Below are 26,047 nucleotides of genomic sequence, written 5' to 3' on the forward strand. Positions count from 1 at the left end.
CCTTCCCCTTCTTCCCATTCCTTTTCTTTCTTTTCCTTTCATCAACCATGTCAAGTTTCTCCTGCTTCTCCCCTCTTGACTCTGTGGCCTTCCCTGGAGTTTGCCATCTGCCTCCCAATGGTTCTACCTTTAACACTGACTTTCCATCTTCAGCAGCCATCAGTTAACAATGTTTTCTCAGCTATGAGTGGGACTGTGTGCCTATTCTTCATGCTATGATTATATCTCCAATTCATATTTATAGACAAAATCAAGTTAAACACATTAACTTGCCAAAAGAAATGAAAAAGAAAGACATGAAAGTAGTAAAGGGACTAGATAAAAAGAGAGGGATCATTGAACTTGTCAAAAAAGTTTGCATTAGAGCAGTGAAAAAACGATCAAACTATATTATAAATTTGTATTCAATTGTTGTAGATTAAAATTTTTGTTATGTATAATAAATGTATTGAGACAAAATAAAAAATATTAACTTTATATATTAAAGACAAGGACCCTATTACTTTTCATTAATATTATTATAAGTTCTGTTAATATCATTGAACTAAACTTGAACAAATAATTTCTTTTTAATCTTGATTATTATTGAACATATTTTCAGTTTGTTGATGTTATTCTATAAATCTTGCATAGCACATTGGAAAGTATAATTTATACTTTGCAAGCTGAATCTATGTATAAAGGAAAATTTCATGCCCTAGATCTACAAAATTTAAGGAAAGACATGACTACCAAAGATTGTACTAGAAGTCCAACCACCTGACACAATTAAATTAATATTAAAAAATTAAATATAACAGTATACACATTTAAATTGTATAAAAAAAGCCACATATAACACATTTATTCTATGTTGTAGGCCAATATAATTTTATGCACTTGATTTATTTTCTGTTCTGTATTTGAAATTTTCATAGAATACAACAGACTTCCTCTATTTGTATTTGGTTATATGAGACCTTATATAACGTTAAAGACTGCAAAATCTGGGACTATAACTGACTGATGGAAAGCTGATAAGTTGGGTAGGTTAGTGATGTATTTTATGTTCCACTTTGGTGATTTTGTGCACATTATGCATACCTTAACTCATCTGAATGACATCCCACTAGGGGCAATGAGACAATGGAAACAAAATGAGGCTATTTTGCTTATAGCACAATTTGTCTCAAGACAGAAAATATAAGAAAAAACATGTGATAACATCACTCAGCATTTGAATGTCTCATTATATTTCCATAATTAATCATTCTACATAAAGGAGTATAGAAATAATAAATAGTGTAAGATTTCTGATAAATTATCTTGTTTCAGATGATTTTATTATATAAATAAAGGATTCTTAAATGAAGTCAGGAAACATTTTTATTAAGGATCTTTTCCTTTAAATTATAATATAAAATTAAATAGACCATGGGGTCTGGTAACATAACTGTCTGCTTGCCTAAATCAACCTAAATTGTCATTTCTATGAAGCAGAATGTGGGGACCTCACATATTTTGATGGCTGATTTTGCAATAGCTTCATTTTTATCCTCACAATGAAAAATCAGAGAATTAACATAAATGTAGGGATATTTTAAAACAATTTTCATTGAAATGGAAATATACATAAGCACACATATAGTTTTTCTATATTTCTAAGATTTTGCAAGTCCCAGGTAGTTTAATTCTATATGTAAACGTTCATAGGCAATTAACTTTATTGCTCAGTAGGTTTTAATCATTCGAAATTGCCTAGCAAGATCAATCAAGTATCTGCTTTATGATAAATGGATTATTATTATTATAAAATGTGCATTGATGAGATAAAAGACAATAAAAACTCTCTTCCCCAATCTAAAAGCTTTGAACATTTACACAGTGACTTTTGCATTATTAGGTCTTCTTTGGGTTAAAAATCATTATTTCCAATACTTGCCAGAAATAAAGTATGGTCTGTGGATCAAGAGTGATATTAAAGAGACCTAGAACTTTTGTCAAAATACAGAAATGCAGTATTCCATAACAATAATTATAATATAAAAAAAAATGAGATTTTCTGGTTACTTGTATGTATGTTATGAAAAACAGTAGTGACATTTTTTATTATGCATTTCAGAGTCTTGAAACTTCTGGACATTAGTTATATACTCACACATTCCTTTTATATTAATTTTCTGCTTGGCTATAATTTATATATACATTAGTGCATGCTTTTTTTATGGGTTTGTTTGGTTTTGTTTGTTTGTTTGTATTTTTCAAGACAGGGTTTCTCTGTATAACCCTGGCTGTCCTGGAACTCACTTTGTAGACCAGGCTGGCCTCAAACTGAGAAATCTTCCTGCCTCTGCCTCCCAAGTGCTGGGATTAAAGGCATGTGCCACCATGCCCAGTTACTACATGCTTCTTAAGTGAATAACAGAATCACTTTTAGTAAGTCTACCTATAATCATCTATATTATCAAAATTTTCATGAAAGTGTTAATTTTCTCATTACCTGACACAAATGCTCTTCAGGCAAATTCTTCATTTCTTTGTATCATTAAAAGTTCATTTTTCAATGTGCTGTATCATTATAATGCTGAGATAATTGGATGCATGTTAACTTTTGTTAAGTTTTTTTTTCCTCCAACATAAACATTCTGTGATTCTTCCATGTGGTTAGATACATGAATAGTTTGTTAGCTTCCATTACTGTGCAGCATCCTGTTAGGTAAATATGGCACCACTTGTTTACCCATTCTGTCTGTTGTCAGGTATTTGGGCTTTTCACAGTTACTGGTTGCCAAAAATATTCTTAACTTGTGAACTCTGCTAGCATATGTTTTAATTTCCTTAAGTACTCACCTAGAAATGGAATTATTTTGTGAGTACAGATGCAGTTTTAATATTTCCAGGGTGCTACCTAAAATATTCAAACACAGAGAAAAATTAAAATAAACTTTTCAGTGATCAGTCCTACCTACTACCACCACCTAGCATTTGCCACTAATATTTGATTGCATTTAATTTGTTATATGTCTATCAATTTGGATATTTTTGGTCTATACATCATTCTAAGGGTTTCTATTTTTAAATAACCAAGAGTTATAATTCCCCTTTAATACAACAACCAGCAAATAACTAGTGTTTTAGTTAATGTTCTTTTGCTGTGAAGAGACACTTTAACCAGAGTAAGTCTTATAAAGGAAAACATCTCACTGGGGCTGACTTACAGTTCAGACTTTTAGTCCATTATCATCATGGTAGAAAGCATGGCCATACACAGGGAGACATGGTTCTGGGGAGGTAGCTACATGATTACGGAGAGTTCTGTACATTCCTCTATAAAGGCTACACCTAATCCAAAACAGTCCAAACTTCCTAATAGTGTTCCTCCTTGTGCTCCAATGGGGCACATTTCCATTTTAACCACCAGAACCACCCACAGTTATCTCTATTTATATACATCATTTTGAGGAAATAAAATGTGTATATTGGTCATGTTAAATATAAACATTTAGCTATTTATCTGAAGCCTATTTTTCCTTAATGAACATTCCTACTGTCTAGAAAACCTTTTTTATACTTTTATTTCTCCCAAGTCCCTTTTTCAACTTACATAAACAAAATGTTCTAGGAATTTTTCTCCTTCAGACAGTGTATTTGGGCTTGAAAATCCATATAAAATAGCATGTAAATGTTATTTATATGACTTTTATCAGTTTATAACTTTTCCATAATTCCACTTGCCTTGTGATTTTGCAATTTTGTCGTGTTTGTTAGTAACCCATCTTTTTTTCATGACTGTTTTATTTAGCCAGATTGTACATTGGCTTAGGCTTTTGGCTACTGATGCAAACCTAGAATAGTTGCACTTCTGACTATTTTTAAATGAGATAAATCAATATATAAGCTTATTGAGACTTTCTGCCTGATGCTTTTTACATAAATTGATTTTCATTTCTCTTTGTGGTCTGTCTAGAAGTGGAATTTTTGAGCCTAAAGTAGGTATATGTTTGTTTCTTCCAGAACGTATTCTAAAATGATGCCCCCTCACTACCATGTGGTGTTGTGAGTCTGCTTTCTTTTAGTCATGCACGTGGGAGGAGATCTATGTAACACTGTAATTTTCATTTTCATTCTCCTATGATTCATGACATCGAGAACTTCTTGTAAGTACTTTGACCATTCATACATTCCATGGGAAGTAGTTAAACAAACATAGTGCCCATTTTAAAAACCTGGGTTCATACTGAGAGAGATTTATTACCAATGTTAAGACATTTCTTTGTGTTTCCCAGTACATATGCTTTGCACATGAGCTTTCTAGAAGTAATTTATACCCATCCCCCAATTATTTTGTTATCTTGTTTACACTGTCTTTTATTAGAATTTGTAAATTTGACTTAACATAATTAAGGCTTTCTTTTACATACCCTCAAGTAAGAATATGTTATTTTCCCATTTATTATATTGTTTTAGTTTAGTTTTTGAGATGGTATATTATATAGCTTAGGTTTTCCTCAAACTCTCTGTGTGATGGAAACAGATCCTTAACTGATCCTCCTATCTCATCTTGCCCAGTTTTTTTATTTCCATTCCTATCAAAATACCATGTCTAGCAACCTTAAACATTTTAGACTGTCTATTTGCTTTGTTCTCTAATCTGTGACAGTGTGCATTTTGCATCTTATCTATATATAGTATGAAGAAAATTCATTTTCTTTGCAAGTCATTTTCAAGTGTTTTGGGAACAATTTTGAGAAAAAAAATGATACATCTGCCTTTTAAAGTGTTTTAATATTTGTGAAGCAAAAGGAAGAAGAAAGGGTTAAGACATGAAAAAATTCATGTATTGAAGTCATGGCAAAAAAACACAAGATACTGAATTTAGAAACAAGTTTCATAATGAAGTGTTATTGTTTGCATCTAGGTGAGGAAACAACAGTTTTCTCCGATGGAGTAAAAATGCTCTGGAGGAGTTGGTCAACAAAGCAAGCTTCATGATTTTTGGACAATTGGTTTGGAGTGGTTTTGCTTGTTTGTTTGCTTTGAGAGATAAAAACAAAAACAAACAGTAAATTGATATGAAGGACTGTATATGAAAGAAAATATAATATGATCAGGATACAGTCTATGAGTATTTCTGAAAGATAAGAAAGAAAAAGAAGAAGAAAAAGAAAAAAGAAAAAGAAAAAGAGAGGTTGGAGAAATGCAGGAGGGGAGAAGAAAAACAGAATGAGAAGGAAGAAGGAGGGAGGGAAAGAGAAGAGGGAGAAGGATAGAAACAAAGAAACGAGGTACAAAAAAGGGCATCAGCAGGAGTGTGGAGACCACAGGAGTGAGCAGTGGGGAAATACAACCAAAGTAAATTGTAAATATATGAAGATGCCATGAAGAAATTTAATTTATGTATGTGTGTCAATCATAAACTATCTAGGACAATGTATGCTAAACAACACATTAACATAAAATGTATACTTTTGAATATCATTTCTATTACTTTATATCATTTTAAAGATTTCTAATATTATCTTTCATACCTTAAAAATTACTTTTTGGTAAAGCTACACTAAAAGAGAACCATTTTTATACAGTCATCCAGTCACTAAGAAAATGAAGTTGTCTGCAGATAGGACAATATGATCATCTATTCTATTTTGATTCTTATAAGAACATTTATTTTTTATTTTATATCACCATACTAGTCATACAAAATTATTATTATAGAATCCTAAACAATCATACTTCAACATTTAAGTTTATATATATATAAATATATATATATATATATATATATATATATATATATATATTGGTTTTTCGAGACAGGGTTTCTCATTATTGAAATATTTAATTTCTTCTGTAATAATATTTAAGTGAGAAAATATTCTCTAATTTTTTTATTTCCTACTAGTAATTTTGAAGATCAGGAATAATTTTTTGACCTCTGAAATATATCTGGGTATTATTTTAAGTGATTATTGTACACTTTTTTTTTTTGTTAGTTTGTTTTGTTGTTGTTGTTGTTTTTCGATACAGGGTTTCTTTGTATAGCCCTGGCTGTCCTGGAACTCACTTTGTGGACCAGGCTGGCCTCGAACTCAGAAATCCACCTGCCTCTGCCTCCCGAGTGCTGGGATTAAAGGTGTTGCCACCATGCCTGGCTCAGTGTACACTTTCATACTTTACAGATCTATTTACATTTGGCGATGTAAGATAAAGCTATGAATTAGACATATGCATGTTTTGTTTTATCAGATTTTAGAAATATATCTTTAACAAGATTTCTACGGAAAGCTTTTAACTTTCTTTGCTGTGTTGCTGTGAATATTTTAATGAAAACATAAGTTCTACAATGTTCTTACATTGTTCATTAAGGTGGAAATTTGATCTTTCATGGTAATGTTGAAATTCCCACAAGGACTCGAGGTAATTATCAAAACGGTATGTCCCTAAAGAAATGTGTTGGTGTAAAAGCACCAGAAAAACTGTTATTTACTTTTCTACTGTAAACTTTACTCATCCATTTGTCTTTTTTTATAGAGGACTATTGAATCATTTTTACTTAAACTTACTATTTAAACTAAAATATTTTGAAGGTTCAAATCTTTGAGTATAACCCAATTTTTACAATTTGATGTTTAATATATATTTATATATATTGTGATTTACTTTTATATACAATAATTTTTCTTATTTATTAATTAATTTTGCTTATTTATTTATTTATTTATTTATTTATAACTCCAGATTTTTTTTCTCCTCCTGATCTACCCTCTGACTGTTCCACATGTCATACCTCTTCGTCAAACCACACCCCACCAGACCTCTAAACTCCCTGGGGCCTCTCATCTCTTGAGGGTTAGATAGATCTTCTCTGACTAAGACCCAGCAACCCTTTGCTGTATATGTTTAGTTTATGTTTTCATTTGAAGATATTACTTTTGGATATTTTTAAATTTCATATTTTTTACTCATTTTAACTATTTTGAAGTTAGATACACATGAATTTTACATATTTAGTTATTTTCTGCTCCTGCAGAAAATTTGTCCTCTTTCCTCATTTCCCCTCACTGAAAGCCGCCCATCCCATCCCCACCCCCACCACACCCCCGCCCCAGCTCACTAAACCACCAACTCCCAGTTCCCTGTCTTGGTATTCCCTACACTGGGGCCCTTCACAAGACCAAGGGCCTCTCCTCTAGTTGATGTCCCACAAGACTATCTTCTACTACATATGCGGCTAGGGACATGGGTCCCTCCATCTGTGTTCTTTGGTTAGTGGTTTAGTACCTGGGAACTCTGGAGATGTTGGTTGATTCATATTGTTGGAGCTGTAAACCTCTTCAGCTCCTCGGATCTTTTCTCTAGCTCCTCCATTGGAGACCCTGTGCTCAGTCCAATGGATGACTGTGTACATCCACCTCTGTATTTGTCAGGCACTGGAAGAGCCTCTCAGGAGACAGCTATATCAGGCTTCTGTCAGCAAGCATCTTTTTGGCATCCACAATAGTGTCTGGGTTTGGTAACTGTATATGGGAGGAATCCCCAGGTGGGAAAGTCACTGAATTGCCTTTCCTTCAGTTTCTGCTCAAAACTTCATCTCTGTATCTCCTCTCATGGGTATTTTGATCCCCCTTCCAAGAAGGACTGAAGTATCTTGATCTTCAAATGGTCTGTGAAATGTATCTTGAGTATTCTGAACTTCTGGACTAATATCCACTTATCAGTGAGTGCATACCATGTGTGTTATTTTGTGACTGGGTTACCTCATTCAGGTTTATATTTTCTAGTTCCAGTCATTTGCCTAAGAATTTCATGAATTCATCAATTTTTAACAGCTGAGTAGTACTCCATTGTGTAAATATACCACATTTTCTCTATCCATTCCTCTGTTGAAGGACCTCTGGGTTCTTTTCAGCTTCTGGCTATTATAAATAGGGCTGCTATGAACATAATGGAGCATGTGTCCTTATTACCAGTTAGAACATCTTCTGGAAATATGACCAGGAGTGGTATAGCTGAGTACTCAAGTATACACTCCTTAATCCATTTTAGCCTTGCTGATATACAAATGAGTTGTGGAAGGCAAGATTGTGAAAGGTTGGTCTTTGTCATTTGGTGGAGGGAGTTATTCATGAGAAAAAAAAAAAAAACCTTTGCCACTGAAGTGGGTTTCCTGTATGCAGCAAAATGTTGGGTCCTGTTTAAGTAACCAGTCTGTTATTTTGGTATGTCTTTTTTTATTGGGGAATAGAGTCCATTGATATTAAGAGATATTAAGGAAAAGTGATTGTTACTTCCTGTTATTTTTGTTGTTAGAGGTGGGATTAGATTCATGTGGCTATCTTGATTTGTTAAAAGATTTTTTTCTTGCTATTTCTAAGGTGTAGTTTCCCTTCTTGTGTTAGAATTTCCATTTATTGTCCTTTGAAGGGCAGAATTTGTGGAAAGATATTGTGTATATTTGGTTTTGTCATGGAATACCTTGGTATCTCCATCTATGGTAATTGAGAGTTTGGCTGGGTATAGTAGCCTTGGCTGGCATTTGTGTTCTTTTAAGGTCTGTATGACATCTCCCCAGGATCTTCTGGCTTTCATAGTCTCTGGGGAGAAGTCTGGTGTAATTCTGATAGGTCTGCCTTTATATGTTACTTGACCTTTTTCCCTTACTGCTCTTAATATTCTTTCTTTGTTTTGTGCATTTGGTGTTTTAATTATTATGTGACAGGAGGAATTCCACCTCACACTCTACTGAAGTGCTCTGGAGGGTGAGTCAGGATTTTCAGGTCTAGACACAATAACCCTTCTTTCTCCATTAAGTAATGTAGACAAAAATGCTTTGCATGAAAACCTCAGCTGAACTGCTCTTTGTCAATGCCTGCACATCTTTCCACAAGCCTCTCAAATCACACATTCTCATCTATACCAGTGTGTTTTTCCTAGATAATAGAATGAAGAAGATTTTCTTATTAAATTTCATGTTCAGATTGTAAAGTAGAAGAGACAAAAGGCTTTGAAACTCTGGGAAAAATAAGTTCAAGTATCATCACTTCCCCTCGAGCCGTCACTTCTGTCACCTTTGTGATAAAAGCAATAGAAACAGGTCTTCTATTTATGACTACATCGTGCATGCACATTTCTTCTTAAAGTTAAATTAATTATTCACAACAATATTTAAAATAATATTTTGACAGGGATTGCAAATGTACTACCTTGTGAACTGAGGAGGGTTGATTTCAGTTTTCATAACTATTCTAATTAGAATTATAATTCAGTTAAATCCTGGACGAATTAGAAGTCAAATCTTGCCAGAACTGAATCTATCATGATTTTAATTTTAAGTCTGATAAAGTTCTCCTTAAAAGATGTAACAATGAGAATTTTATAGATATTGGGTTGAAAATGAACTCTGACTGCAAGGTCATATTGCTTAAATTAAGAACAAGATTTAACCATAATTAGCAGATTCCAGATTTGTTTCAAAGCTCTTCTGTATGACTCAAAGAAAGAACCATTGTGTAGTTGTTCTATTTCCCTCTCCAGATTGATTGCATGATTATTCTGCCCCTACTTGATTGGGTCCTCACAGTCATGGCACAATCAAGGTGGGACAAAAGTAATCCAACTGTTTTCACTAGGATTTGTTTTTATAGAAAATGTGTCTAGGAAACATTGGACAAAATAGAATTATTTTTACAAACTGCTGGGCAAAATCTATTTTAGAGAGAGAATGAAATACATAATCAAGCAGACACCAAACCTAATTTTAGGATCTAGTATAATACTGCCAAATCTGGTATTTTATCAAAATACAGTGCAAATAGGTATGTATATGAAAGTGGAAAAGATTTCATAGTACAAAGATAGTTAATGAGGATTCAATGGTTGAAATACATGTTCATCTTCAGAGGAATGCAGCAGAGTTGTTTTGGAGATGCACATCAGTGACCAAGTAAATGCCAGAATATTTTGTAAGGAACTAATGACCAGTGACAGGAGGCTACCATCTGATACATCGGAAAAATTTTGACAAGTAAGTGTAGGGCATGACTCGCCTTATCTGACCCTTCAACTGAACAATTATAGACACATTTCTCCTAGGTCTATTTTATTGCTTTTCTTTATTGTGTTGCTGTTGTTTTGCTTCTTTTATTTTTGATAGTATAATATCATACTGTCAACTTAAAAATTGAATTATGATGTCTTGTCATTTTTCCTGGAGAGAAGCAAACAAATTCAGAAATACCCCAGATGGAGTAAAACATACTATATATGTTACTCTATTTAAGCAATGAAGTAAGCCAGTGACTTTCTTAGGGTTACCTGCATGAATATAAATGAGGGACTATCAAAAATTCAGGTGAAAGCAGATGCTGGAGAGGATGTGGAGAAAGAGAACACTCTTCTATTGTTGGTGGGACTGCAATCTGCTACAACCACTCTGGAAATCAGTCTGGGGGTTCCTCAGAAAATTGGACATAGTACTGACAGAAGATCCAGCAATACCTCTNCTGGGCATATACCCAGAAGATGTTCCAACTGCTAATAAGGACGTATGCTCCACTATGTTCATAGCAGCCTTATTTATAATAGACAGAAGCTGAAAAAAACCCAGATGTCCCTCAACAGAGGAATGGATACAGAAAATGTGGTACATTTACACAATGGAGTGCTACATAGCAATTAAAAACAATGAATTTATGAAATTCTTAGGCAAATGGATGCATCTGGAGGATATCATCCTGAGTGAGATAACCCAATCAAAAAAGAACACACATGATATGAACTCACTGATAAGTGGATATTAACCCAGAAACTTAGAATACCCAAAATCCAATTTGAAAAATTCATGAAACTCAAGAAGAGGAAAGACCAAAATATGGATACTTCATTCTATCTTACAATGGGGAACAAAACACCCATGGAAGAATTTACATAGACAAAATTCGGAGCTGAGACAGAAGAAATGACCATACAGAGACTGCCCCACCCAGGGATCCATCCCATATAGAACCACCAAACCCAGACACTATCACATATGCCAGCAAGATTTTGCTGACAGGACCCTGATATAGCTGTCTCTTGTGAGGCTATGCCAGTACCTGGCAAATACAGAGCTGGATGCTCACAGTCATCTGTTGGATGGAACACAGGCACCCTAAAGAAGGAACTAGAGATAATACCCAAGGAGCTAAAGGTGTCTGCAACCCTATAGGAGGAACAACAATATGAACTAACCAGTACCACCCAGAGCATGCATCTCTAGTTGCATATGTAGCAGAGGATGGCCTACCAGGGAGGAGATGACCCTTGGGAGGAGAGACCCAAGGGGTGTAGGGGATTTTCGGGATAGCATTTGAAATGTAACTGAAGAAAATATCTAATAAAAAAGTGCTCTATAAATACATACATACATACATACATACATACATACATACATAAATGAGGGATTACTTACAGGAGCAAGGATAAACGTAAGGCAGTTGCATCAAAATACCCAAAGTGCTGCCCAGGTGATGACTCATGAAATGTACATCCCTGAGGTTTTTTATATAGCATACAGGTGGCTCAATTAGACAAAGCCTCTCCTCTGCCCAGCAAATACACTTAAGGAGGAGCATTGGGACTTCTCTAAGTTACAGGAGCATGTCAAGGCTTGTAAGTCTAATTTACTTTCTGAGCCTAAGCTTTCTAATTTTCATTTACAAAGTTTAGGAACCCCTCCCCTCACCATAAGAGACACTGCTACTTGGAAGAAATATCTGTAGTATTAGCAAAGGATGAAGTATCAGTACCATTAAAGTCCTTTAACATGAAAAACAATACAAACATTGTTATACTTGCTGTTAGCCAGCACTAAATTGAAGTTCCTTCCTAATTATTAGTTCTGATTCACTTGCTATGGAAGATAACAGAACTCACGGAAGCCCATTGCCTTACAGATTTATCCCAGTATCCTTTGCTACAGATCACACAAATAAATAGTTTATTCAAAGAAAATATGAATCAAGGTAGAAACAAAGCATGGGCCATCCGAGCTCTAATGCTGACATATTTGTATATAGTGATCAGGAAGTCTTCACAACTCAGTGTTTTGCTTATTTATTCTCTGTTTTATATAGTTTTGTTTGGTGGAAATTTCATTGATAGCCAGGGTTTAAAAAGTCATTGTCTATTGAATGAAAAGGAGACAGGACCTTTCCTAGGTATAATTAAGGAGACAGGTTATATTAAATATATGAAGGTGAGACCAACCAGGAGCATTTAGACGGGTTCAGATTGAACTGAGCCAGGAGAGGAAAGAAAGAGAGGGAGAAGAGAGAGAAGTGGGCAAGAAGACCAACAGAGGAGCTATGGAACAAGAAGCCAAGAGAGGAGAAGAACCAAAAGTCTAAGAGAACCAAGAAAGCATTTTGCTTAACTAGTTGAGTTATATAGGAATCAAAAGTTGAAGTAATGGCAGCAAAACCCAGGCCCTGGGTTGAAGATGTTCAGGGTAAGGGGCAGGGTGAGAAGTGCTAGAAGGGCCAAAATTATTGAGTGAGTCTTGTCCCAGGTTTCGCTGGGGACAGATATTGGCTTGCTAAGTGAAACTTGAGCTTCTCTTACCTTTTTGGAGATTGTGGGATAAGACTAAAAGTCCCAGATCTATAACTCCCTGGTTGCCTCTTCACGTCATGTTCTGTATTGACTATTTTTTTGTTTGTTTGTTTGGTTTTGTTTGTTTCATGTTGTTTTATCTGACTTGATGCAAACTAAGGTCATTTTGGAAAAGAGAGTGTCACTTGAGGAAATTTGCTTATCACATGGGCCTATAGGCAAATTCATTTTATATGTCCTTGATTGGTTATTGATGTAGGAGGCCTCAATTCACTGTGTGATGTGCTATATCTGGATTGATAGTCCTTGGTGCTATAAAAAATTAGGTAGATTTGCATTTCCCTAATGACTAGAGATGCTGAACATTTCTTTAAGTGCTTCTCAGCCATTTGAAATTTCTCAGTTGAGAATTATTTGTTTGGCTCTGTACATCATTTTTAATAGGGTTATTTGGTTCTCTGGAGTCTACCTTCTTGAGTTCTTTGTATATTTTGGATATTAGCCCTCTGCCAGATATAGAGTTGGTAAAGATCTTTATATTGGTTATTTTATTTATTTACATTTCAAATGTTGCCCCCTTCCTGGTACCCCTACACAAAACCCCCATTCTATGCCCCCGCCTCTATGAGGGTGTTCCCCCACCCACCTACCCACTCCTGGCTCACAGCACTAGCATCCCTCTACAATGAGACCTCAAACCCCCATAATAACAAGGGCGTAACCTATTATTGATGCCAGATAAGGCAATCCTCTGCTATATATGCAGCTGGAGTCATGAGTGCCTACATGTGTACTCTTTGGTTGGTGGTTTAGTCCCTAGGAGCTCTGGGGGGTCTGGTTAGTTGAAATTGCTGTTTCTCCTATATGGTGGCAATCCTTTTCAGCTTCTTCAGTCCTTCCCCTAACTCTTCCATTAGATTACCATGATCAGTCCATTGGTTGGTTGGCTGTGAGCATCTGCATCAGTATTGGTCCAGCTCTGGCAGAGCTTCTTAGGGGACAGCTATACCAGGTTCCTGTCAGCAAGTGTTTCTTGGCATCAGCAATACTCTCTGGGTTTAATGTCTACAAATGGGGTAGATCCCTAGGTGGGGCAGTCTCTGGATGGTCTTTCTTTCAGTCTCTGATCTTTTCCCAATCTATGAGTTAGCATTTTGTCATATTGGCAGTGTCGTTTGCCTTACAGAAGCTTTTCAGTCTTATGAGACTCCGAGATTCCACCTCATACCAGTCACAATGGCTAAGATCAAAAACTCAGTTGACAGCAGATGCTGGCGAGGATGAGGAGAAACAGGAACACTCCTCCACTGTTCTTGGAATTATAAGCTAGTACACTTACTCTGAAAATCGGTCTGGCAGTTCCTCAGAAAACTGGATATAGTACTACTTGAGGACCCAGCTATACTACCTCCTGGGCATATACCCAGAAGATTCTCCAACGTGTAATATGGACACATACTCCACTGTTTTCATAGTAGCCTTATTTATAATTGCCAGAAGCTGGAAAGAACCAAAATGTCCTTCAACAAAGGAATGGATACAGAAAATATGGTACATTTACACAATGGAGTACAACTCAACTATTACAAACAATGACTTCATGAAATTCACAGGCAAATGGATGGAACTAGAAAATATTATCCTGTGTGAGGTAACCCAGACATAAAATTACATACATGGTATGTACACACTAATAAGTGGATATTAGCCCAAAAGCTCAGACTACCCAAGGTATAACCCACAAGCCATATGGAGCTTAAGAAGATGGGTTCAGGGGACAGCCATATTAGTCCCCTTTCTGCAAGCATAACAGAGTATCATTACTAATGTCAGGAATTGGTGCTTGCCCATGGGATGGTTATTGCTTGGCCGTTTCCTCAGTCTCTGTTCCACCTCCATCCCTGTATTGTTTGTAGTCGGGATAAATTATGGGCTGATAGTTCTGTCGGTGGGTTGGTGTTCCAATCACTCTGCTGGGATTCCTCCCTGACTACAAGTGGTGATCTCTTCAGGTTCTATATCCCCACTCCTGTCTCAGCTCAGGTTACCCCCACTGATTCTTTGGAACTTCGCCTATCCCAGGTCTCGGGCACACCTTCGGGATCCCAGTTCTTCCAGCTGCAGATTTCCATTCATTCTCATGGCCAGCTGGCAATTTACCCTGTCTCTCTCCATTCCTGATCCTGTAACCTCCCCATTCCCCTGCCATCTCCTCTCCCACCCAGTTCTCTCCTGGGTATATACCCAAAAAATGCCCCACTACACCACAGGGACATTTGATCAATTATTTTAATAGCAGCTTTATTTGCAATAGTCAGAAATTAGAAACAACCTAGACATCCCTCAACTGGAAATAATTCAAGAAAATGTGGTACTCAATGAAATACAATCCAGCTATTATAAAGAAAGACATCATGAATTCTGCAGGCAAATGGGTGGAACTTGAGAATATCATCCTGAGTGAGGTAACCCAGACCCTAATGGAAATGCATGGTCTATACTCAATTATAAGTGAATATTAGCCATAAAATACAGGATATAAATCCTGTACTATATAGACTGAAAGAAGCTAATCAAGAAGCAAGGCCCAAACTTCTCTTTAGAATAGGCTGTTTGCCTAGCACTAGGTGGCCAACAGAAAATGAACTCACAGGCACTTTTGGAGGTTCCTTGACATATCATGTTGTATCAGAGCTCTTGCTTTTTAAAGAAACGTGCACTAAATATATGCATGTTTAAGGCAGCCAATCACTTCTACCCCATTGATTTTTATTACAATATTACTTTTCTAAAATTAGTACTTTGAATTCAACAAAACTCTCTCAAACTAAGTAATATATGTATATATATATATATATATATATATATATATATATGACTTAAACAATATCCAAAGTCACAGCTTTCTATGTAGCATAAGCTAAAATGTCATTTGACTTTATACAAGTTAAATTTTAGGCAAAAATTTTTCTTATAATATTTTAAATATTTTAATAATTTAATAAATTTAATTAATTAATTAATATTTGTTTTGTGGTAATATTCAGTGCTATAATAAAAAAAGCACCACCACAACCCCATGGAATACTACTCAGCTATAAAAAATTAAAGTATCATAAAATCTATAGGCAAAGAGGTGTAAGTCTATAATAGTCAATTATGTAGTCAGTATTTTATATCAAGACAAATTACATTTAGTAATGAATTATTTTGAAATAAGTTCTCTGCAAACTCTTGTTTTTTCAGCTTGTTGCCCCTGGGCACAGTCAATCTCTTAGACTATATACTATTAAATTAGAAAAAGTACCACAGGTGCAATATTTTAATATGATACTGAAAACTGGCTTTAATAAATTCCTAAACATCATTCTATTTTGTTAATAAAATGAAATTCTCTTCAAATATAGAACAACTATATTAATCACATTTACAAAATAAAATAAGTATCATATTAAATTTAAAAATGATAATTTAGCTAAATTTTGAAATTACTAGGGAATTGTTTTCACAGTGAGTCTAATGTAAAATTTGTATAAAACTAAGTTTGAATATAATTCAATAAATTTTTCATATATCATCAGTAGCTTTTAAATAAGGTTTCCAGTAAAATATTTTCTCATTTATATATAAGAATAAAACACACAAAGATAAACACAAATATAAATTATTTAATATAGAACTTATAGTCATAAACAGTAGAGTATATATTTATAGCAGTTTTAATATTTCTTTACCAAACTCTAGCGAACAAACAGGTACTTTGTGTTGTCAAAACTGTGACATCCAAAAATTTTGGTTTGCTGCGATTGTTTTTTACTATATTACAAACATATTTGTATGAATTTATTGCAAGAGCATAGCCTATTTGTTTTCAAGTTCATTTCCCCTGGGCTACTGTGGCAGTAAAAGGATAATCCATAGCTTGATTTCACACATTTAGGCATCCCAGCATGCACTGGGAATAGAGCAAATGAAAGAATCAGGGCACTGGTAACAAAGTTTCCTGCAGGCTCATTAATGGCTGTGTCATCATCCATTACAAGCCTTCGGATCAGAGAGCTCAGAAATGCATGCTGTGGTATACCACATTCATTGAAATATAGCATAATGCATTTCTAGTGCTCTAATCTATATTAACCTTTCCACCTAAAAGCCATTACAATTATAACTCACATATAGACACGAATTAATTTATAGTATATTCATGTATGAAACACATGTGGAAGTAGGAAGATACAAATATATGACTAATTGAAGCTTTTAAGAGTCTTCTGATTCGCAATGACACCATAATGTGGGCAAGTTTATTTTCCAAAACCACGCTCGGCTTAATATAAGATTCTGTGAATTCTTTCAAAATGTATAAGGTAATGAAAATTTTATAGTAATCACATTGTATTAAAAGGTTTGCTTTTGTGTGAAAATGTAACTGTTAGACATGTTCAATGTAGAACAAAACTTTTAATCTTGTCACTCTGACAAATAATATAAAACAGTGAATTCAGAGTTCAGAAGACCATATAATAAAGAGAAAAGGTAGGAATACCAAAAATGTGGTATCCATGGTTATGCCTAAACATCATAAATATCACAGATATATAAAGTGCATCATGATTGATCGATTTAAATTTAATTATTTTTACTATGTACACATGAATGCATGTATATGGAGTTGCCATTGGAAAGCAGAAGGGGGCATCAAATCTGCTGGTGCTTGAGTTTGGTATTACTTAGACTGCCAGATATATATGTGGGTTTTGGGAACTGACCTCTGGTCTTCTGCAAGAAGAGCAAGCATCCTTATCCACGGAAACACCGCTCCAGCCCCAGGACTAATCATTTCATAATGCAGTACAGAACAGCTCTTTTTTTTGTTTTGTTTTGTTTTGTTTTGTTTTGTTTTGTTTTGTTTTTGTTTTTGTTTTTTCGAGATAGGGTTTCTTTGTATAGTCCTGGCTGTCCTAGAACTCACTTTGTAGACGAGGCTGGCCTGGAACTCAGAAATCCGCCTGCCTCTGCCTCCCCAGTGCTGGGATTAAAGGCGTGCACCACCACTGTTCTTTATTTACATTCTCAAATTAAGGTTTGTTACGCTTAATAATGAATTCATGACTGTCTTTTAATGACATTTTGAAGTCCCTATGAAACCAATGACTGTGGGCCAGAGCCGATTATTCATGTGCTGACTTCTGTAACTTTGGAGATGTGTGTGTGTGTGTGTGTGTGTGTGTGTATGAATCATATATTTCTTACATGTATTAGTGTATATATTTCTGTGATTGCTAAGTAAATGTTATATACATGCAGTTGCCTACAGACTCTAGAAGAATGAATTGATAGATCCCTTGAAGCTAAACTTACTAATAATACTGAAAGCTAATGTTGGGATCCTCTGAAGACTAATATGAATCCTTAACCACTGTACCTTTTTCTTGTATTCTGATAAATAATTATGCATTTTTAGAACCACAACTTCAACACCCATAAATTCTATTCATTATATCAAAGTTGAGTATATAACGTCTTACACAGAGACAAACATATAGTAAGCAATAAATAAATATGTTAATTAAACTCATATCAATTCAAAGCTCATATTTGTTCATTCCATTTTCCAAACTAAATCTAAAAGCACTGGAATGATAAATTGGTTTGATGACCTGTGATGCAGTTCTAAACACATGTTGATCACTTACATATTATCGTAACAATAGATACCTTACAATTGTTAAGTGTTGAAGCAAAGGCTGCATACTTTATATAACCAGAAATCTGTTAAATGTGAATCAGAATAATTTTAGTTTATTCAATTTATATCACTTAAAATTGTTTATATAAGATAACTATTTTTATCTTCAACTGGTTCTGTTAAGGTTAGCATAGTTTTGATTCATGAAGGAAAACAGAGGGACATGCTAACAGATGCAGACTCACTGCCTGGAAGGTATTTTAAACATTATGAATCTCACACTATGTTAAATGTGTGAAGAAGCTTATTCAACATTGAAAACACTCTTATACACATTTTTTCCCAGAGTCTAGATCATCAATTGATAGCATATGGCAAACTCACCATATATAACTAGGAAATAATTTTTAGTAAAGGCTTTGAGGAAATATCTATGAATAAACACAAGTATTACTTTTAAGAAAAATAATAACCAGCAAGTAACATTGTAGCTATTTTCACTGGTCTTGCTCCATTTTAGGATTTTTTTTCTGTGTTCTCTTCTGAGACTCCTAATACGCTCTCAAACACTTATTTACTTTCTTTTTATTGGTTATTTTATTTATTTACATTCCAATGTTTTCCAACTTCCTGGTTTCCCCTCCACAAACTCCAATCCCATCTCCCCTCCCCTCCCCTGCCAATATGATGGTGCTTCCCGCACCCACCCACCCACTCCTGCCTCACCACCTTAGCATCCCCCTCCACTGGGGAATTGAGCCTCCACAGGGCCAGGGGCCTCCCCTCCCATTGATGGCAGATAAGGCCATCCTCTGCTACACATGCAACTGGAGACATGGGTCGTTCCATGTGTACTCTTCTTTTGTTGGTTTAGTCCTTGAGAGCTCTGAGGTGTCTGGTTAATTTATCTTGTTCTTCCTATGGAGTTGCAGTCCCCTTTAGCTCCTTCAGTCCTTCTCCTACTTCTTCCATTGTGGTCCTTGTGCTCAGTCTGATGGTTGGCTGTGAGCACTCTTTAAAGTGACCTTCAAGACATTAACCAAGATATAGAATTTATTGGTAAAATAAAAAAAAAAAACTTATTGGTAAAAACTAACTTCTACTCACAATCATGATCTCTTCCAGATGTATAACATAGTGAATAAAAATTTAGCCAAACAGGGCTTGGAATGCAGACAAGCAGAAGAAGTTTTACCAAGAATATATAAAACCCTGGCCTTAACCTTGAGGTTTAAAATTCCAACAAAGTATAAATGCCAGATTTCATAGGTGTATATACAAATAAATATGTATACATTTCCACATCATGTACACTTGCATAGACATTTTCAGTATATATACACAAGTCAAAAATCATCCAAATGTGAGGTCATACAGTGTCAAGAATCTTTAATCTAGAAAAATATAAAAGCTTGTTCTTATTTATATTTATATTATATTATTTATATTTATTCATTTATAATAAAATGAATGATCTTGTGATATAAATGAAACTAGCTGTTTTCTTCCAGTACATCCTTAATTCTCATGCATAATTTGATGTCTCCAGAATAATGCATTTAGCATATCATCCTCATCAAAGACAAACATATCTATGCACTCTGGAGCCACAAAGGAGAAGCCTACCAGAATTCCTAAGTATTTGAAGTATAATGGAGGACAAGAGCCAGGTTATATGGCAGAAGTCCACACTGATAACCACTGTGCTGAAGAAACATCCCTGCCTATTTGCAGCTCTAGTAGAATTAACAGCTACTGGATATGAAATATTAATAAAGAACTGCTACTCACAACAATGCAATAGATCCAAAAATAGACATTGAGTAAAAGATGGCAGAATCAAGAGGATTTGTTCCATGTAATTATGTATTTTGTATAGTTCACAAAAGGCAAAATGCATTACATGGTGATAAAAATCATACGCAGAGTTATTTTCAGGGCTAGAGACAGGTTTATGGCTTCCTGGTTGCTGGTAGTTTTCTATTTATTGATCTTCATGGTAATTAAATAGGTGTGTTTGCTTAGGGATAATCATTCTGTCATTCATCTATAATAGCTATAATTTGCAATGTGTATGTTACCATTCAATTTTATAAAGAAATAAGGAGTAGTGGTTCCTTTATGAGAAATGTTTTGAAGAAAAGTGTTAAGCCACCTAGCACACATAACTACATGAGGATCAATAACATTTATCAGCCATTAAAAAGATATTTTTAGGAAAACGACAGAAAAGTAATAAAGACATACAATACCACTCACAGAAGAAAGATGACATTTTTAAAGTCACAAAAATTAATGTATTGATGCATAAAACATTGTGACCATTTTCTTCACTGTATGTATAATACAGTTTTTAATGAGGTGGACATTATTGTCCTAATTTTACAAGTTTTTTTTTAATAGTCAAAAGGTTCAAGTCTAATATCTTTAAATACTCTATTTCCCAGACAAGTGTGTGTGTTACTTTATTCTTTTATTTTCTGAGACTATAAAACAATATTATAATTTGTTCCTCACTTTTATTCCTAGCCAAAGCTCCCTTATACTCCTCCTTACACCTTTATAATTCATGTGCTTTTTTATTAAGTGTTACTACACTTATAGTCATATGTATTTAGAAATATATATAAGTATACACAAATGAATATGTTCCTATATACAACATATTGTGTCTGTGTAGTACTACTTTTATGTTTCCAGGATTGACCTTCTGGTATTGAATAATTAATTGGTGTGTTCTTTCCTGAAGAAAACTATGTCTCTCACTTTAAGCATTTCTTAATTACATTGTTATTTCTCTGTGTAACTTATTTGTTTCTCAACATCCTCATTGGCATGTCCGTTGTCATTCCAGCTCACTCCTAGACAGTGATGTTGGTGACATGTTACAGGTGCAGCTAGTCACATAAAATTTCTAGTATAAGCAAATATGTGGGGAATAACAATACCCTAAAGATTTATTTAAGAAAATAGTGTATACTATTTCAAGGCAATTACATAGTACCACAAATTCACTGACTTGAAGTAATGAATTCAAAATTTTCTCTCTGTACACCATAGGTGATCCCACATAGCCATTTGAATAGAAAAGGAGTAACCAAACACAGTGGATTATAAAAAACCTGGAACTTGATATTGGGATATGGGGCAAACCAGATGTGACCAAATATGTTGTAACCATGTATGTAACCATGTTCGACAAGAGCAAACAATTGTTAATGTATAGTTTGATGTTTCGATTTCTACTCCAAGCATCTGGCACCATTCCATAGGATAGATGTTTTAACAAAATAAGAATTTTATCATCCTTTTCCTAGTCTAAGCCCTCCACTCCCAATGAATTCTCAGTTCCCTTGATGTCTTAAATCATTAAATTTTTATTCTGAAACCAGCAGTTACTATGAGCCTGCCTAATATCTTTCTCGGCCTTGTTTATCCCTTGAGTAGAGGAAGGCTACTGATTTGTTTAATTTTGTATGCAGCCACTTTACTGAAGTTGTCTGTCAGTTGTAGGAGTTCTCTCATGGATTTTTTGGGGGGTCACTTATGTATATTATCATATTATCTGCAAATAGTGATACCTTGACTTTCTCCTTTCCAACTTGTATCACTTTGATCTCCTTTTGTTGCCTAATTGTTCTGGCTAGAACTTCAAATACTATATTGAATAAAGAGGGGGAGAGTGGACAGCCTTGTCCCTGATTTTAGCAGAATTGCTTCAAGTTTCTCTCCATTTAGTTTGGTGTTGGCTATTGGCTTGCTGAATATTTCTTTTATTATAGTTAGGTATAGAGCTTGAATTCCTATTCTCTCCAATACTTTTAGCATGAAGGGGTGTTGTATTTTGTCAAAAGTTTTTTCAATATCTAATGAGATGATCATGTGTTTTTTCATTTGTATTTGTTTATGTAGTGGATTATGCTGATGGATTTCCATATATTGAGCCATCCCTGCATCGCTGGGATGAAGCCTACTTGATAATGGTGAATGATCATTCTGAGATATTCTTGGATTTGGTTTACAAGAATTTTATTAAATATTTTTGCATCAATATTCATGAGGGAAATTGGTCTGAAGTACTCTTTTTCTTTTGAGACTGTGTGTGGTTTAGGTACTAGTGTAACTGGCTTCATGGAATATATTAGGTAGTGTTCCTTCTGTTTCTATTTTATAAAATACTTTGAAATGCATTAATATTAAGTCTTCTCTGAAGATCTGACAGAATTCTGCACTAAAACCAGGTGGTCCTGGGGATTTTACTGACTGCTTCTATTTCCTTAGGGGTTATGGGACGGTATAGATGACCTGCCTATATAGTGATATGGCTTTTGCCTTTTCCAGGTTTAAATAGTATTCAATATTCATTTACTCTCTACTTTTTGTATTTTAATTAAAATATATTGTATGAAAATTTCTTTTCTGGTCCTGTCTATTTTCAGTTCTGCAGATATCCAGGTAAAAGCTATAGGGAAACATTTTCATCAACTTATTGAAAATAATCTCTGTGATATTTGTATGGGGTGTTCGTCTTCTTTGTCCATAATTAGTGAGACTTTCAAATGCTATTCTCAAACTCTCCCATATTTCCTTTCCATATATTTTAAATTTGATCATTGAGCATTACTGAAACTCAATAAAATATGAAGAAAGAAGGTCGAACTTTCTCAAATTCTTCCTAAACATTAAGTAGAAAGACAGTTTGAAACTGACCTTACATGGTTTGATTTACCCTAATACCAATAACAGCAAAATCCAATATTCATCAATAATTTGCTCATCATAAACATTGAAAATCCATTTTGATTTATAAGTCTAGATGATTAACTTTGCAAGAGTACCCAGGTGAGTTGGGGAGCAGGGCTGGGGGAGTGTATAGGCGACTTTGGGGATAGCATTTGAAATGTAAATGAAGAAAATATCTAATAAAAAAGAAAAATATTAACAGATACATTTGTTTTTATACTTATTTTTATTCAACAAAATACTTAAAGAACTTTCAATATTCATTAGTAAATCTAACAGGAATTTAAGCAGAAACTGATGAATACTTATACAGTGTGATAGGCATGCTGATCATATGGTTATTGTGAAAAGTAACAGAGATGAATCAAAACATTTAAAAGATAACTAGAATATTATTTGCACTAATAGTGACAAAAATATGTCTAAAAAATTGAAATCACTATTTTAAAAGTTATCTGATGCCCTTTGTTGCTTGCTTCATTCTCCAAAATGGTCAAAAGATATAGTCATGGTAGTTGTATGTGTCCATCTGTCAAGGACTCAGAAACTGTTACAGTCATAACCAGGTGTCTATGTATCTATCTAAAGATGTATGTTGATTTAATTCATTGTGAAAATCATTTCACAGTGAACATATATAACAAAAATTTTGGTCTTACAACTCAAAAGTTCTGGGACTATAAAAAGTTCAAAATAATTTATATATATATATATATATATATATACATCAGTAAGCCATTTGACATCTTTGTTAATTCTTGGAATGCATTCATGAATCAAGGGAAATAGAGTATCATTTCTTATATGGAGCACAGTAGATTACAACATAAAAGGTCCTGAAAAATCCATTTTCTGACAAGTTAAGTTTAAGAAGAAGGTTTTGCCAGCAGTATCATATTCTCTTGAACTGCAACTGGCTAAGCATTTATAACTGCAGGCCAAGAACCACATTTCTGGCAGTTTCAGGCTTCCATTTGTAAAACAGTGTCAGCGGGTTCATGTAGACAGATGGATAAATGAACAAAAGCAAAATATCATCCTAAATTTTCTTCTTCTATCTTGGCTTGCTGCCAAATGAAACTATATTTCTGTAGAAAACTGAAAACATGCTGGCACAATTTTTTTCCTTTATAAGTTTTTTCTTTGACTGTACCTTCTCTAGACCATCTCCATCTCATAGACTGGGTATTTTAGGAACATGTTAACAGCAAAATTCAACCAAACTTTCTCTGTTTAAACATTAGTAAGAAAGTTTTATTTGCACATTCAACAATTAAACTTTCATTTTTTATGGGGTGAGCAGTTCATTGTAGGCTAATAAGTTTATGTGTGTGAGCTCTAACCTTGATTAACCATTTGCCTGAGAACAGAGAAGGTTGCACATGCATTCATAGGAAAAGGCACATTAAGTTCTAGGAAGGCATAGGTGTCTAACGAAGCCTTTCAGCATGCTGACCTCAGAGCTTAGCCTCAAATAATGTGAGATGTCAAACTTCTCTTTAATCCTCAAGTTTGAGGAGGTTTGTTATGGGGATAATACAACACACACACACACACGGGGCGGGGGGAGGAGTAAATTCAATTTGATATTTTTAGCCTTAAAAACTGTTCTTTAGATGGGCATCATGGCTCACGCCTTTTATCCCAGCACTCGGGAGGCAGAGGCAGGCGAATTTCTGAGTTTGAGAACAGCCTGGTCTACAAAGTGAGTTCCAGGACATCCAGGGCTATACAGTGAAACCCTGTCTCAAAAAAACAAAAAACAAAAAACAAAACAAAAAAACACCAAAAAACATCAAAACAACAACAACAATAAAAAAAAAAACAGCTGTTCTTTTTAGCACAGTTGGTCTTGTTATCTATATTGTGTATATCAATGACAAATTTCAAATTAGTATATCAACAGCATACCCCAGAAATCAAGTAATCAGACAAATGAATTAAGGATAATAACAGGTCATACAAGATATTAATTGCTTGGAAGCTATGTGATTGTTCACTGAACTTAAAGTTCAGTACTTGATGTTCTGCTATCCAAAGATTCTTTTCTCATCAAAGATGTAAAATGCAATATCTCATAATTAATAAAAATTACACTTACCTCAAGGGGTTGTGAGGAACATATATGTGAAAAAAACAGATTACTAATCATATGCTAATATTCTGTATTGTTTTGAGATGATCTGAAAAAGACATGTTCTTAGTTATTTAACATGCTACTTAAAATAATTATAAAATATATAAGAGGAGAAGGGAAGGTGTGGATTTCTATTCGCATAAAATGTGAGCATGGTGGCAGAATGATGTCAGGCTAACTATACTTACAAAGGCTAGGGGTAGACAGGAAGCGACAGTACTATATGTGAAGAACAATCAATGGGTGTTATTCCTTAGACTAAGAGTTGGGTGTTAGAAAATATTAGGATGTAGTTAGTAGCAAGAATTCCAGAAGAGAAGCACAAAGATTTACGAATAATATGAAAGAGACAGTGAGTCTTTCACAGAGGAGGATTTCTTGATAAAAATAGGGTTTAAAAAAGATTTGTCAGACAATGCAGGCTATGCATTCCTCAATATTTTAGTTTTATGATTGTAAATCAAAGATAATGAAATATGACTTATGGGGAAACTGAGAGGATTAATTACAAAAGCTAATGATTATAAGGAGCTTTAGGACTTGCTGAATTTGGAGTTTTATTGCCTCTGAGTTCGGAGCATTTGAATTCTCCCTCTGGTGAATTTCTGTTTACATTTCCTCTGCTTTTTTAAAAATGGGATTTCTGGGAGCATTTCTGGAAATGAAGCCCCTAGGAGAGCAATGGGTGCTTTTGAGTCCCTTGGAAATATAAGAAAGGCCAAGTTCTCATGTTTGGTAAGGTCACAAGGAAGAGTTTCAAAGAATAATACACAACCACAGACCATTTTTCGGTCTAGCCATTCTCTTTTGTTCACATTTCAGAGTAAACCTTTAGTCTACCCATAGCAAAACTAGGTAGATTCATATAGCTAGTACAAAAATAATTAAAAGAATCAGAATTGATTCTT

Source organism: Mus caroli, chromosome 5 (genome assembly GCF_900094665.2).
Source record: "Mus caroli chromosome 5, CAROLI_EIJ_v1.1, whole genome shotgun sequence".
NCBI classification, from domain to species: Eukaryota; Metazoa; Chordata; class Mammalia; order Rodentia; family Muridae; genus Mus; species Mus caroli.